The sequence below is a fragment of the Heloderma suspectum genome, chromosome 1 (genome assembly GCF_057233095.1).
Source record: "Heloderma suspectum isolate Gila_16-S chromosome 1, 16-S_ref, whole genome shotgun sequence".
NCBI lineage: Eukaryota > Metazoa > Chordata > Lepidosauria > Squamata > Helodermatidae > Heloderma > Heloderma suspectum.
The window spans coordinates 202473491-202490608 of NC_139458.1; positions in this window are offsets into that span (position 1 = coordinate 202473491).

Consider the following 17118-nt stretch of genomic DNA (forward strand, 5'->3'; position numbering starts at 1 on the left):
AACAAACAAACAAAGCAAATATTGCCAGTGAGAAACATTCAGCACAATCCTGAATATCAATGGCATTTACAGCCCTGGGGAGCACAGAAAAACACATTAGCCATGCTGCAGATGACTGCATAACTTCGGAGAATCCTTCTCAGATGAATTCCATCATTTTGTAACGTATAGATGCTTTATGATGCTTCTGAATAGGATAATCCCCATACTACAAGGGAGAGTATGTTCCCATAATACAAAAAAGTTATTTGGTTCTGTAAGCAGGGATTGATTTGAGGTTTGAGGGCTGAATCCTAATGCAAATGCCTTCTGAATAATACCAGGTTTGTGTGCTCATTGTCCATGTATGGGAAGGGATGGGTGATGTTTTGAGCACGGCAGAATGCAGGACAGAATGTTTCCCTGTGAAGATCCTACTGTTTAGTGATTCTAAACATCACTAGTCTCTCAGGGGATCAGCTGGGGGTTAGGGAAGAAGGGTAGCATGGATGTGATGTTAAACACCATTCCAAAAAGGGTAGTTGATGCTTGTTGTTGTTGTTCAGTCGTTCAGTCGTGTCTGACTCTTCGTGACCCCATGGACCATAGCACGCCAGGCCTGCCTGTTGATGCTTGCCACTCCCAAAACATAGACCGAGGGTGATTTACCATCTAAGCTGTACTCTTCTGTAACTGTCGTCTGTTAGAAGCCTCTGAACATGGAGGTTTCTAAAAATCTTCCACCCTGCTAGGCTGTTGCTGACAGACCAGGAGGAATGATGGAGGCAATTCTGCTCACAAATAAATCAGCTAGACAGGCCTCTGAGCCCGCCTAACTCACTTACCAGCAGTGGGCAGGGATGGGCAATGCAGAGGCCCTAGGATCTTGTGCATCGTGACCTCTCCTCTCCCTTCCCTTCCCCATCCACCAGAACTCCCCCTTTTGGACCTCTATGAGGTTGCTTTTCTGACCTTGGAAAGCCACCATGGTGGTGCTTTCCATGACAGCTGAGAGGGGGTGGAAGAGGGGGAGGTGGTACAATCCAATCTGACATTCCCTCTCCTATGGCTTCAGGAACAGGGTGTGTGTGTCTGAAGTATCCTATGGTCCCTTGGATGCTCATTCATTCATTCTATTTCTATACTGTCCCATAGCCAAAGCTCCCTGGGCAGTTCACAGTTTTTTTTTTTTTAAAGAACATTTAAATACATTATATAAAGTATAAAACCACTCATGTAATGACATAGAACAGCACACACAACAATAACAACAACATATATCTGAAACAATTTAAAACTATCAGTCAGAGGCAATCAAAGAGACTCCTTATATGCTGCCCAATGCCTGAGAGAAGAGGGCAGTTTTAACCTGACACTGAAGAGATGAAAATGTTGGCTCCAGGTGGGCCTCATCAGGGAGATTATTCCATAAATTGGGCGCTACCATGAAGAAGGCTCTCTCCCTTGTTGCCGCCCTCTGAACCTCCCTCTTCGGGCAACTGTAGGATTGCTCTGTTAATTATTTCTCCAAGTCGGATCATGAAGTTGTCTGAATAACTTCATCTCTTAGGTAGGGTTTGAAAGGCTTACTTTGTTGAAGTTGTCTGAACAACTTAATGTTTTAGGGATTGGAAGGCTTATTTTGTCAAGGATGCCCAAAGGCTCTGTTGGCAATACCTTGCAATGACTTGCAATCATAAGATACCCAAAGCATCTGCAATTAAGAACATGTGGAAAGGTCACGAAGGACATAACTCTGGATCCTGGTGTAAGTGCAATTACCAGGGGTATTTTAAGCACACTTGTTGTGTGTGCCTCATAATAAATACAGCAAAATTATCAACATGAGTTGAAAAGTCACTTTTTTAAAATTAGCAAACGTATTGTGCCTTTGGGATGCCCACCAAGCATATAGGCTAGGTATCAATATAGTTAATGAAGTTAAAACCCCCTAACTTTGCAGCCTCAGGATGTCCTCCCATTGGCCACTTTGTTGATGTTCTGCAGAGCAATGTTTTGAAGTTCACCCACTGTATTTTGTCCTGAAAATATTGGTTTGATATTTTAAAATATTATTTAACAATATTTATGAATACCTTCTAAACAGTGTACAAAAACAAGTCCTCATACAGAGGACAAGATTACCTTCTTGGAATTGCCTGATAGAAAAGGTGTTTTCAGTAGGTGCTGAAAACCCAGAAGGGTTGGTGCTTGCCTAATTTGTAGTGGTAGGGATAATCCATCTCTCTCTCTCTCTCTCTCTGGAATTGAGAACCTGCTGTCCTCCTCCAAAACAGGAGCCACTCAATGTGGTTTACAGAACATAAAAAGCATACAAGCAATAACTGCTCATTAAACACCTTTACAACTAAAATGAGCAGCAAAGAGAAAAGCACAGAGACCGAATAAATAGAATTAAAATGATATACACCCATTTAACTGTTTATAGTAATAGTCAATCACTATGTGATAGCAGTGAGCATTGAGGCCAGAAATAGTGATATCCCTAAAGAATAATCCCATGTGGTTTTAAACATGGGGGGGGGCATATCCCCTGCACATTTATTTATTCTACTTATTTACAGAATGCTACATTCTCTGCAAAAGCAGTCTAAGGGACCAATAGCATAAACCTGCAATAAATCACAATACAAAGTACATTCAAAATACTAAATCCAGTAAAATAATAAAACATACTCTCCATCTAACATTACACAGCACTCACATTATAAGTCATAAATGTATAAATGAAATAAAAGCAACCCAGAAACAATATAAGGTTACAATTGATGCACACGTACTTGGGAGTAAGACCCAAATGGTATTTACTTCTTCATTATCACCTTGGATACGGTCAGGTGAAAAATGCCTTTTGATTAGGGGTGTGAGAATCAGTGCCACTTAACCTGTCAAGGTTCTCTGAGTTGTACCTTGAAGCTCTGTCTGCCTCTATTCCCAAGTACAAGCTCCCCCTTCCCCCCAGTGGAAAAAGTGCACAGTTGGGTGCACCTTTTTTTTAAAGTGTGCACCCAAATGTGTCCTTCCTCCCATTGACTAAAGTGTGAAAATGTCATTTTTCCCAAAATGTGCACTTTTCAAAGTACACATTTTTTGAACCAGCATCACCAGCTCAGGAATGTGTGAGTTTTGATCATAACATGCACTCAGGTTCATACTGGAGGTGCGAACAGGACAAGTTCAGACAGGTGCGAACAGGAACAAACAAGCCAAAATGAAATTCTTGAACATCTCTACTTTTGAGAGATTAAAAATGTTTTCAATCTGTCACCCAAAATGAACGAAAATGGCATGTTGGGGCAACCTCTCTCAGTAAGGAGTAGCAAAGTCTGGAAGGAGTGGAGACCTTTGCAGCAGTAGCCGTACCAGCGGTGAGGATTTCCTGGACATGGGGAAAAGGGATGTGGCTGCAACAGAGAAAACAGGACAAGTGAGCTGGTTCTGTTGCCCTATATATGTGTGTGTGTATCTGTCTGCAAGTGTTTCTTGAAGCAACCTTTTCTTGGAGAATTAGCTATGCTGGCAGTGGCAGTAGGGATTTGATCCTTGTTTTCTTGTCATGAATATTGTATCATGGTTAAGCAGCATGCAGCAAGGAATTTAATACCCCCAGGCTCACACTCCTACCACATTTATTTGCAACGTCCACTTCATTCATATTCCATCTTGATAAGCGTATTTGTCTTTCAGGCATAGCTTACACCAAGATCGAACCCTTGCACATAACTTTGCTTGTTTCTTCACATCTCATCTCAGCCCCAGACTTGAGGTGGCTTAAAATCTATATGGATATTAGGGGTGTCGGAGAAATCCGCAATGGATTCAAATGAGTTCAGGTTTCTTTGGATCCCACCTGCAGCAGATCATAGAATAGTAGGGTTGGAAGGGGCCTACAAGGCCATCGAGTTCAACCCCCTCCTCAATGCAGGAATCCAAGTCAGAGCATCCCTGACAGATGGCTGTCCAGCCTCGTCTTGAAGGCCTCCAGTGTGGGAGAGCCCACCACCTCCCCAGGTAATTGGTTCCATTGTCGTATTGCTCTTACAGTCAGGACATTTTTCCTGATGTTCAGCCGGAATCTGGCTTCCTGTAACTTGAGCCCATTATTCTGTGTTCTGCACTCAGGGAAGATCAAGAAGAGATCCTGGCCTTCTTCTCTGTGACAACCTTTCAAGTACTTGAAGAGTGCTATCATATCTCCCCTCAGTCTTCTCTTCTCAAGGCTAAACATGGCCAGTTCTTTCAGTCTCTAGTCTTCATAGGGCTTTGTTTCCAGTCCTCTGATCATCTTTGTTGCCCTCCTCTGAACCCTCTCCAGTTTGTCTGCATCCTTCTTAAAGTGTGGTGCCTAGAACTGGATGCAGTACTCCAGATGAGGCCTAACCAGTGCTGAGTAGAGGGGAACTAGTACTTCCCAGGATTTGGAAGCTATGCTTCTATTAATGCAGCCCAAAAGAGCATTTGGCTTTTTTGCAGCCACATCACATTGTTGGCTCATATTCAGCTTGTGATCGACAACAATTCCAAGATCCTTCTCGCTTGTAGTGTGGTTGAGCTACATATCCCCAAGTTCACATGACTCCATAGTGAATTGAGTCATGTGAACTTGAGGACTAGTTTTGTACTTTTGCAGGGTAGGAGTGGGGATTTGTGCAAATGCACATTTGCACAAGTGGTGGAACAAAACTCTCGCACACCCCTAAAAAACAATCCAATTCCATAAGTGAGCAGATGATGGAAGGAAAATTGCCTGACCCGGCCATGAAGCACAGACGGATTGGATTTAACAAAATCTGTACATCCCTAATTGTTACACAGGTTAAGTCACATTTAAAACAGTTTATATTAAGAATAAATGTACAATTAAAGTAACAAGGGCTAGGGATGTACGAAAGTCTCACCTGGCTCTGTGCCGGGCAATCCGTGGTGGTGGGGAGGCACTCCGTCCCTCCCCCAGGAATCCTCCCTGGCCAGCTCCGCTCCATGGAGGCTCTGTGGAGCAGCTGTCCAGGGTCGGCTGCAGCTGGAGTTCTGGCCACGGCCGGGCTGCTGCAGCTGCAAATGGCAGCTGTCGTAGCGGCCGCCATTTGCGTCCTTTCAGTAAGCCGTGATAGGCTACGTAAATATTTATTATGTCCATTTATTATGGAATTATGGGCCAAAACATCTGGAGCCTGACCAGGTTGCAGGAAGGCTGCTCTAGGTGGTCCACCAGAAATTGGCCTGTGGACCACTGTCTGTCTTCTGCCCACCCGTCTCGTGGCATCTTTAGCAGCATTGCAATCCATTTAAAATGTGTGGATACCAAATGGGCTTCTTAGGAGAGACCCATATATTCATACTTGTGTGAGCAGAGGATGTGGAAATGAGTTACTTTGTTGTAGCACACTTCTCACATGTCCTATTTTGCATAAAAGAAGCACTATGGAAAGAACGAGAAACAATGGCATGTTAAAGCAATGATGCAGAAATGATGCATTAAAAGGCATTTACAAATAGGGATGGAGAATTCATGAAATCTGTCAATTTCATGTTCTCATTTTGCCAATCTTAAGTTTGTTTCTTTCCAAATGTTGAGAAATTTTTTTTTAAAGTTCACATGAAAATTCATGAGCATTTTTGTGTGCATTTCTCCCAGTACAAGCAGTTTTGTATGCAATGATGCTTTTGCAAGCAATTTTTCTAATATAAGGCATTTTTAAATGTTATTTTGCTGAATATATGCATTTTTGTATGCATTTTTTTTATTGGAAAACTCCATTGCAAAATTTAGAGAAGTGCAAATTTTGAAAGATAACAGAGTTTCAGTTCACATATTGCAAAATCAGACAAGTTCATATTAAAATGCAAACCTAATGAAAATTTCTCTCCCATCCCTTTCTGCAAAGCAGTCCTTAGTGTGAAAGACTAATAGTCGAAGCTAATTATTTTCTAGTATCTTCCAGTATTTGGAGCTGATTGAGTCAGAGTCCTTACAGCATCCCTAAGGCATGTTCTGAGAGGCATGAAGAACACACCACTGGAGGAACGTTAACAAGGCGAGACAACTTCAAGTGAGTGGAAACATCAGAATGATTGTGGAGACATAAATATGGGAAGCTAGAGCAACTTAACTTAGAGAGGCTGTGAGAACAACGAAAGAGGTGGCAGTAGGGCATGCCCACACAACTTTTCACACCCCACCAAGCTTGCTAACTGTTTGAAAATTTATTTGAACAGAAGTCCATGAGACTTAAGGGAGGCTGGAAATTGCAGCAGGAGCTCTGAAGAAGCAACTTGCTCTGACAAGGTCTGAGACCAAACTGAAGCCTTCTATGCTACAGTCTCAGACTCCACCCTCTCCTACACAAGGGAAGCTTTGAAGTACAGGCCTCTGACCTGGAGCTCAGCCCTCCTCCATCTTGGCAAGAGCTCATGCTTGACACGCTGCTGGTACATCAGCTCCATGGAATGTGGGCTCTTGGAGAAGAGGATGCTAGCCCAGTGCTGGAGCTAGGCTTGGAAGTCTCTGGCAGTGTGGTCTCAGGGGTCTCTGGCAGCTCAGGGTCTCGGGTTCTGAAGTGGTGCTTGGGCCTGGAGTTCCTTCAGATGCCACCACTGGTTCTTTGGCCTCTGAGTCCATGCCCAGTTCACTGCTGGACAACAACCTCCCTGATTTGCAGTCTGAGCAAAAACAGGAGGCTGATCCATGCTCAATACTCAAGTGCCAGAGGCAATTGCAACTCTCTAGTGCATGTCTACTGTATATTTGCATCTCCTCTTAATAATACTTTATATAGTGTTCATTGGGAAGCACCATTGTATATGTGCCTGACACCTCTGCTGTACAAAGTGTGCATCAGCCCTAAGTGATTCTTGTCATGTCTTCCCCTCTCTGTGTTGTTTCTAGGCTGAAATGCCTATGAGATCTTTCAAGGGAGCTAACGCTTACATATTAATTTTGCTGCTTGTGTCAAAGTCAGGCTCTGTAGAAATGAGTTTTATTTAGAAATGGCATTTCCTCTGCACGGGAAGCTCTCATATAAATATCAAATAAATATACATTAGGAAAAGAGAAAATTAGGGTTTTTTTAGCCGATAGCCATGACAAGAAAAGTCAGATATTATTTACAGATAAATATACTTTTTGGTTTTGCAGTGCCAGTCATTTAGCTACCTGGAAATGGAAACCAACAAATTGTAAAACTCCTGGGCTGTGTAATGGAGAAAAAAGAGAGAACAAAACAGAGCGCCCTGATACTGCAAAGCCTTATCTGAGTTACTCTTTTATGGACCATATACCTGACCATAGCGCACTTTTAAGCTACTGACCACTTGTACTTAGGGATGGGTGAAAATTTCATTTCGATTCATTGGATAAGAATGTATCAAAATTCACCAATTTATATTTTCATATTCAGGATGGAAAGAACTTGAGACTAAAAAAAACCCTGAATGTGGGAGGCAATTGCAACAGACAGATTCGTCCATCCAAGCCGAGGGCTTTGAGTGCTTTGCTCTTAAAAGGCTGGGGTTGAATCCCTCTGTAGTCAACCATGTTACTGCTTACTAGTAGGGCTGTGCACAGACCCCTTGATCTGCTTTGGATGCTGCTTCAGATCATTCAAAGAGACCCTGATCCACCTTGGACTGATTCGGACCCCTTCCAATCTGACTCAGATCCAAATCTGAAGTGAGATTTGGAAATCCGGATCCCGTGTTTTGGGCATTTTGCCATTGACGTGCATGGGAAAACACAAACGGACATAACTTCTTTTTTTTTTTAGTTTTTATGATACAGGCATGACATTTGTGGACCTCTCCATGCCCCTGGAGAGGAGGCCACCTGCAAAATTTCAGACAGTTTAGCCCAAATATTTTTGTGCTAGGCGGAGTTGAAATCTGATGTTTTCCACAGAAACTCTCACAGCAAAGAGCTGTAACTTCTCCCTGTTTCCACACACACACACATGACACCTTGGCCTCTCCCAGCCCCCCTCCAGGGCATTGCACACCCCAAAGCCCAGGCAGTTTGGCCCACTGGCTTGTGTGCTAGGCACTGGTGAAATATGATTTTTTCCAGGAAAACTCCCAAAGCAAAGAGCTGCCTGTAACTTCTCCCTCTTTCCATGCACGCATGTGACACCTGGGCACCTGCCAGCACCCCTCGAGGGCATCCCATCCACCTGAGTTCAGGCACTTTGGCCCACTGGCCTGTGTGCAAGGTGATGGTGAAATCTGAGGTTTTCCAAGGAAACTAAGAAAGCAAAGAGCTGTAACTTCTCCCTGTTTCCACACATCTCTGTGAAACCTTGTCCTCTCCCTGCCCCCCTCCAGGGCATTGCACCCCCCAAATTCCAGGCACTTTGGCCCACTGGCTTGTGTGCAAGGTGCAGGTGAAATTTGATTTTTTTCCATGAAAACTCCCAAAGAAAAGAGCTCTAACTTCTCCCCACTTCTGCCCCTGCCAACACCCTGAAGATGCCTCATATTGAGCTGAATTGTTTTGCCACACAGTGGACTGTTATTGGAATAAGCAGGTAATTAATATAAAAAACTATGGGTCTCATGCTTTTTCAACACTGCCTTGAAATTTGGATGTGTAGTGTTGGTGGAACTACAACCTAGCACGCACACATACATGGACACAGACACACATGAGCTAAAGAGAAGCAGAACTACCTAAGCAAATGATGGGTGTCTTTAATTTATTGTTTTATATTTCATGTTCTTTTATAGAAGGCAGGATAACTTCAAGAAATTCAGGGTGATGGCACAGGCGCTTAGATAACAGCCAAATCAAACCCTATTTTTTTTCCAAAAAACCCTTCTTTAATTTCTGTTTTGGGAGGATCAAAAAGAAGAAACAGATGGTTCACTTCAGCACGGGGGTGGGGGGACAAACACTACACACGTAGGCTGCTATAATATGTCTTCCTTTAAGGATTTAGAAAGAAAAAACTGAATGCCTGAATATGACTTAAAGGAGTAGGGGGAGGAACATGCCCAGAAGTCAATGTTTGTTTTTAAAATTCTAAATAAGAGTGGGTTTGTAAAAACCTAACAGAGACACAGTTGACTGACAAAAATGACAAGAAAATAGAATGGAGAAAGCAGGAGTAAGGCTCGACGTTACACAACAAATGCAGCTTTTTCCAGAGTCCAAAATCGAGATAAAGAAAGAAACACAGGAATGGCGGGGGAGGGGGAGCATGGCAGCAATTTGCAAGGAAAAGCTATGTTAGTTTGCAAAAAATATGGAAAGGAGAGATTAATCTAATCAAATGCAAATGACAAACGAGTTGGAGGTACAAAGATGTAGGAGAAAGCGGCTGGAAGGGGTGCTGCAAAAGACACTGTCCCAATGGGGATGGATGATCAAGGAGCAAGAGAAGGGAATGCTCCCAGTACAACCAAGCTGTTTCCTTTTAATTTAAATTCTGAGGAAAGCCAAATGGCGATCAAAATTGAATAAATTGAAGGAACAACTCCTAGGAATGCATGCGCACACACACGCACAAATGATCACATACCCACACCAGCCCTCTCTCCCAAAGACACAGCTAGCACAATGTCTGAACTCATGTGAGTGTTGAGAAATTGATACATTTTGGAGACAGCCTTACTGCTGAGGCACTCAGCAGAGCTCCGAATATAAGAGCCGGAGGAGGCGTTTCGTGTGGTGTGTGCTTTGCCCTGGGGCACCTCAGTCCTGCTCTGAACCACCTCGTGTCATGAGGCTTTTTCTCCAAAACATCTCGCTTCGCCTCGTTATTCCGACTTCATAACGAGGCAGTGCACAGCCCTACTTACTAGGGATGTGCGGATTTTGTAAAATCTGTTCCGTCTGCATTTCACGGATTGTCAGGTGCCTTTCATTCTGTCATCGTCTCACTGGTGGAATCAGATTTTTTCCAATTTCTCAAATTTGTACAAATTTGCTTTTGTGCAAATTCAGGGCTGGCTCTAGCATGCAGCAAGGAGAAGCAGGCTGCTCCAGGAAGCAGAATGTTAGGGGACAGGTGAAGGCAGGAATTGAAATGGGGCAGTCATACTGTTTTAAATGTTGGCCCTAGTGTGGGGGTCCAGGCAGCAAAATCTCTTGGGCTGGCACTCTTAGCATGTAAATGGTACTTTAGAGTGCTCAAAACACTTCTCATGTGTTAACTGATAGTAGGGATGTCAGATAAATCTGCAACTGATCCAATGACCTCAGATTTCCAGACCTATGGATTCTGCAGCAGACCAGCTTCTTCTAAGTTGCACAGGTTCTGCAGAGTTGTGGACCATTTTAAAAAAATCTTTGGGGGGATTTGTGCAAATTCACACTTGTGCTAATGCATATTAGCACAAGTGCACATTGGTGTGAATGCACATTAGTGCAAGTGTGCACTTGCACTAATGTGCACTTGCGCATGGGGAATAAATTCTCTCACATCTTAAAAAAGATCCAAATCCCTGAATGAGCAGATGACGGAATGAAAGATGCCTGATTATCCACAAAATACAGATGGAATGTTTTTAACAAAATCTGTACATCCCTGACTGTAAAGCTTACAACAATCCTGTAACTCCGGTCAGTATCATCATCATGTTTTAAATGTTCCTGTTATTTATTTATTTTTGTTGTACCTGTGATTGCTTATTAACTGAATATTTTAATACCGATTTTAATTCTTTAGTATGCAAACAGTGTAGAAATTTTGTTATATCAAGAGGTATAAAAGTATTTTTAATAAATTAATTGTAAAATATTGCAGGTGGGGCTAAGACAAAAGGGCATACCTAAAGAGAGTGTGAAAGGAGAGCTTTGACTAAGTGGTGTCCTGATTTGTTGTTCAGGCTCTTAACCACCACTTTTCACAAGCTCTTTTGAGTTTGGCACGGATTCAGCCATGGGAAACAGCAACCATGCTGTGCTGGGCCTCAGTTTCAATACATGTAAGCAAGATATGTTAGTGGAAGATGAAATGCACACATGACAAACATGCCTTTTGATAGTCACAGTGAAATGGGGTTTCCTGAATCTGTTCTCTGTGTCTTTTATTTCAGAATTCCTTAGGTAGCAAAGATGCATATTACCGTTGTGCCATAAATTTTGTAAAGGGAACATGGGAGCTCTAAACATCCGTGCTATAGCCTTTAACAAGAGACTTCAGTGGAAAGGGAAAAAAAAGAAAGGCGGCCATACTCCTGTAAATTCCAGTTCAGGAATATCCTTCAGAACATTAAATGTAATATGTTTACTACGTTTTGTGTTTAAGGAGGGGAGAAGAATGTGCTTGTAACCAGTAATATCATCGTTCACAACTAGGGAGGCTCATGGGGAGCTGCAGGGGGGAGATGAGCAAGGAGAAGTCCACTCAAAGATGTAAGATTTAAGCCAGTTACAGGAATTCTGAAACACAAGGAGACGAGGACTCCACGCATGCTCCCTAAATGGGACAGCTGCTAGTTCCTATAAACAAAACGGCCTTAGGGATTCACATTATTCATGGCCAATGACTGTTTTGACCAAAGAGAAGGCATATTTTTCAGGCCTTTCCTCCTAATGGCATGGTCTTGCCCATGGTATTTCTAGAATGATTTGATGACTTCCAATCATTTCTCAGCAGCAAACAGTGAAACAACAACTAAGATTCCAAAAGAAAAACTCCAGCTGACATGGGTTCAGGGGTACTGCAGAATCTGAAACAACGTAGCTTCAGTTTTTAAATCCAACCACAACTCACATCAACAGGCAGATACTATTGCTGAATTGCATTTGAGCAACAGTGTAAATGTATCTGTTCAGCAGAATGCATCATCTCTTAAAGAGTCAGCATCAGAATCATGGCTTACAATCTCCATGGATGTTTTGCTGGTTTGGATGTAATGCTAAGCCATGAGGAGGAGTTTGGAAACTGTCACTTCCAGTTTGCATTAATGAGAGTTTGCTGTCTTGTCCAAACCTGAGAAACTGGGGTTAATCTTAACTATGGTTAGTGGAAACAACCTAACTAAAAATCATGGTTTATAAGGCTGGCTTCTTTTGCACTAACTAGAGTTAAGATTAACCACAGTTTATGGTTTGGATGATACGCTAAAATGAGGTTAATCTAAAGCAGCAGTAGAAGCTTCTTATCTCATCCTCATGGCCATGCTGGAGGAGGAGAAAGGGGGAGCATGTGAGTCCAAGGCTTGCTTAGACATGCTTAGACTTGTTCTCATAATGCTGAACTATCATCAGTGGTTCATCATCAAGCTGGAGAGAGGTATCAAGTGTTGAAGACTACACTTGTAGCCTTCAACATTTTTATTAAAGACTTGGAGGAAGAGGTGGGACCAACTACCTAGGGAGGTGGTGGGATCTTCATTGGTGGAAGTATTCAAGCAAAGATGGGACAGCCGTCAGTCAGGGATGCTCTCAACTGGATTCCTGCTCTGAGCAAGGAGTTGGACTTCCAGCTATCTGATTCTATGGGTTACTTTCACATTATGTCCTTATTGGCTGACTGTCCATTTATTTTCCTTTAGCACGTGTGTGTGTGTGTGTGTATAGATATATAAAATTAAAAACCAATAACTTTATTTTGCTGCCATTCTTTAACTGATAAAATTAAAACTCTGTTAAAAGGCAAAAGGAAAGGAAAGGTTCCTCCTGTGCAAGCAACGAGTCATTGCTGACTCCTAGAGGGGCGCCATTTTTGCTGGCGTTTTCATGGCAGACTGCAGGGGGGTGGTTTGCCATTGCCTTCCCCAGTCGTGACTACCTTTCCCCCAGCAAGCTGGATACTCATTTTACCCACTTCGGAAGGATGGAGGGCTGAGTTGACCTGAGCTGGCTACCCGAGACCCGGCTTCCGCTGGGATCGAAATCAGGTCGTGGGGAGAGTTTCGGTTGCAATACTGCTGCCTACCACTCTGCACCACACGAGGCTCTCTAAAAGGCAAAAACCATCAACAATAACAAACCCACATAAAACTCAGACTAGGAAAAGCATTATTGGGATGAACTTTGTCTATACGATAGACTGGTAAAAAGTGAATATTTTGAGGAGATAATTGGCTTCATGCATCACACTGCTGAATATCTCCTTGAGATCATTTAGTCACAGTTATGATGAAATATTATTTTTAAAACACAGGAAATGCATTGAGATTATGAAAAGCAATTGTGAAGTTAGTTCGGGTGTATATGAACAACTTATGCTTTAAATGTATGACTGCAATATTCTTCTTTCTTTTTTTGTATTTAGGGAGATCTATGTAATGAGATGCAGTATTTTCACATCATGCTCATTATGAAAAAATGGAAAGAAACCATTTTAATTCGTATTATTTATTTCGATAATGCATCCCCACCTAGATCCGATTGGATAGCACCGTATACAATTATCTTACCTGTACAAAAATGCAATATAAAAGCAATAGCTGCAGTAGGTGAAAATTATTATTTCATGTTATGAATATTAAAAAACCAATTCATTTTCTAAAAAGGATAATTCCCAGCTTTATTCAAATCCATGGAACAGCACAGATTATTACCTCATTAAATAAATAAAAGGCATTTAGAACAACAACAAATATGTTTGCTTGGGTTTTTAGGGAAACAGTGGGTGGTACAATAACTCCTTCAACAGGGATTGAAGTTCTTGTTTCAATTTTTAACAACACAATATGTGAATTGCAGCTTCAGATATTAATGTGTCTCCCTGGATGAGATATGTGATTTGCATTTCTTATTGCAGTTTCTTCTCCCTGAAATACCATCAGGGCATCAGCCATGAAATATTATGTTAATTTTGTATATCTGATCTTTCAGATTTGAACTTAAACCTGAGAGTTTTCATGGACAACATCATGGAACATATTGGAACCATTCCCATTGTTTTGCATGTTGTTTTTCACATCTGAACTTCCCCAAGAGGTAGGAAGTTCCAGGGCTGCAGTTTACAGGATCCATGCCCTTGTGAGAAGAGAGGACTGTAGTCTTATGATGTTTCTGTTTATTTACCAATACACACACCGACTGTGGGGAAGTGGGCAAGCACCCAGGTAGGCAGTCCTTCGAGTTACCCAAAGTGGCATTTTCCCAGCCAGCTGCAAAACTCAGATTTTTGCTGGCTATCTTCCAGCTCTTGATGAAGTGTGGCTATCTTGCCATAAAAAAACAGGCAGATCACTGATCTCAGCTCCCATGCCCAACTGGCAGGTGAGACAGGTAGCTAGTACCCACCAGCCATCATGAACCATCAATGCTCATTTTAGAAAGCACTTTCCAGCCATTTGTACCCCTAGAGCAAGGATGCGGAACTGCCAGCCCAGAGTCCAGATGCAGCTTGCAGTCCTTTTGGATTTGGTGCCCCCTCCTCTCCACCCCCACATGCAGCCATTACACTTAAAAAAGGGTCCCATTGATGCAAATGGGACCTTTCCCCCCAAGCCATATGGGGGGAATTTTGGGGGTGGGTGGTGGTCAAAGCAGAGAAGGGCTATCCCTCCACTCTCCACATATAGACTGCACTGAGAACACCCAATATTGTTCCCTGTGCAGCAGTTAGGCTTAGGAAAAAGGTCCCATCCATGTGAACGGCACTATTTCCTTGCTAAGCCTAATTGCTGCATTGAGGTCATGGGGGGGGGGACCTCCCCTCCTTGTGTGTTGCAACTGCCCCCATCACTCCCATGTGGGAATGAAACTCTGGGGGGGGGGAAGAAAGCTCCTGCTGGTACAATGGAAGCTCCCCCCCAAGCCTAATTGGTGTGTGAGCGTGGTGGTGGTGGTGGGGAAGCATGGCCAAGGAGGCAATGGAAGCTGGGGAGGGAAGGTGAGAGAATGCGAGAAGAGGGAAGAGAGAGAATGGAACATGCGTATGTGTGAATGGGGTGGGTGAATGAATGGATGTGTGTGTTTGAATGTGTACAAAAGAAAAGAGTTCAACCAATGGATGACTGATGAATGTGTGAAAGACAGATAAAGTGTGGGGTGGCTGAGCCTGAGAGGTTAACCCCAAGTGCTGCCCACCCCCATTATAGATGACTACAGGGGTGCTGGAGAAATTCGAGATGGACTAAAATGAGCTCAGATTTCTAAGCATCTGACCTGCAGAATCTGCTGTGGAGTGACCCCCTCAGGCCGCACAGAGTGTGTGGACTTTCGAATTTTTTTTTTTTTTTTTTTTACTTTTCTGAAATTTACGCATATAAATCCATAGAAAAATATGTACATTTCTACTGAGGAAACGTTGAATGGAATGGGGGACAATACGCTAAATGGTATGTACTAAGATAAATTATGTAAATTCTTACGAAACCTCTTATGCAATTGTTTGTGTATATTTCTGCATGACAAATATATATCTGCATCTGTCTGCGGCTGAACGACAGAACAAAAGGCACCTGACAATTTGCAAAACACAGATGTAGTGGATTTTACACCGTCCAACCGTACATCCCTAGATGAATAGCTCTTCCTTTAACACAATTCAATAGCATTCCTGTTGCATCATGTATATCTCAACAGAAGTCACTGGAGAGTTTCAGGACCAGTTCATTGGCCTTTCTCACCAGAAATAGCAACTATGGTAGATAGATGCTGTTTCTGGTATGCGAGAAAGGGCAATGAGCTCTTTCATGAATACATACTTCACATATCTCATTGGGCAGATCTATCCCATTCCCTGGACTTAACTTGACCTATGGTTCAGCTTAGCCCCAGAACTGGCTTGTAACTCAAGCCCATGAAGTAGTAACAACAGGGTGGCATTTAAATCATTAAGAGTTGTTTCAGAACTCCCTGTTGTGATGCATCCTCTGTTCTGAGGAATACAATTGTATTGAAATCACACCATGTGTAATCAACAGATACAGAAGAAGCTTCCCAGCCAGAAGTGGTTTCCACCACTGCAGCAATAAATGTAATTTATGCGATAAATACATTTATCACCATAACAATGTGAACGGCTTTCAGGTAGCTGCTGTTGCATCCAGGAGCAACCTAGGTTACATGTATGTGTATGAGAAATTCATTTCAGTTAATTTCTGATCAGGATTTTACCCAGCTTGCACCTTCCAGACCAAACATGGACTTGGATGCAATCTGTGGTTGAAATGTGTACATTTTCCAGCTTGCAATGTGATTTGCGGACCAAAAAAAATTGCTCCTGATAGCATGCCGACATTTAAAAAATGAGTACATTTCAAAAGGAGCACGTTTCAAAAAGGCATGCAGTTGATGAGGAAGGAGCTTGTGGGGAAGGAGGACCAGCCAGCTGCACCTGGTGGACCCTGAGCCTGTTTCTGCCCCTGCCAAACAGGTACTTAGGTGGGGCTGCCAGAGGCAGCGCCTTGGCATTGCGCCGACTGCGACGCTAAGTGCGCACTTTGCGTTGCACTTGGAGACACATGGAGGAGCATATGAAGATCTACCCACTGCCTCTCCAGAGACATCAGCAGCCAGAGATACCAGCAGCAAATAGCAGCAGCAGAGGGCAGCAGCGTTAAAGACCAGAATGAAAGGGGCAAACACAGATTCTACCTGCTCCTTTTTAGCTGCTGCTCTCTTTTATATATTTTTATACTGTTTTATATTTTACATCTTAACATTTTAATATATGCCTGGGAAGTCCTTCGAGCAACTCAGGGGGTCGGGGAGGTGCCACCATAACTGTGGTCATGGGTAGGGGAGGTATGGTGTTGGGGGATTAACAGGCCAGCTGAGGAGAAGAGGGGCTGGACACCTTACAGCTGTCCCCTCTTCTGGTTCTTCCCCCAACCAGATGGTTCCTGGCAGCCTTACCGGCTTGCCCTTGGGTCTGGTGCTGCTGCTGCTGAATGCCAGGTTGGCCTAAAATAAAATCTCCCTCATCCATGATTTGATTGTGGATGAGGGGGCTAACCTGGTATGTATTACTGAGACCTGGGTGGGGGAAGTGGGAGGGGTCACTCTCTCCCAGCTGTGCCCTCCTGGGTACTCAGTGCAGCACCAACACCGACTCGAGGGTCGGGGAGCGGGGGTTGCCATGGTCTATAGGAATTCAATCCCTCTCTTCAGGCTTCCTGCTCATTCGAGTGCAGATCTTGAGTGCTTGTACCTTATGTTGGGTACCCGGGACAGTTTAGGGATTCTGTTGGTGTACCGCCCACCCCACTGCCCATCAG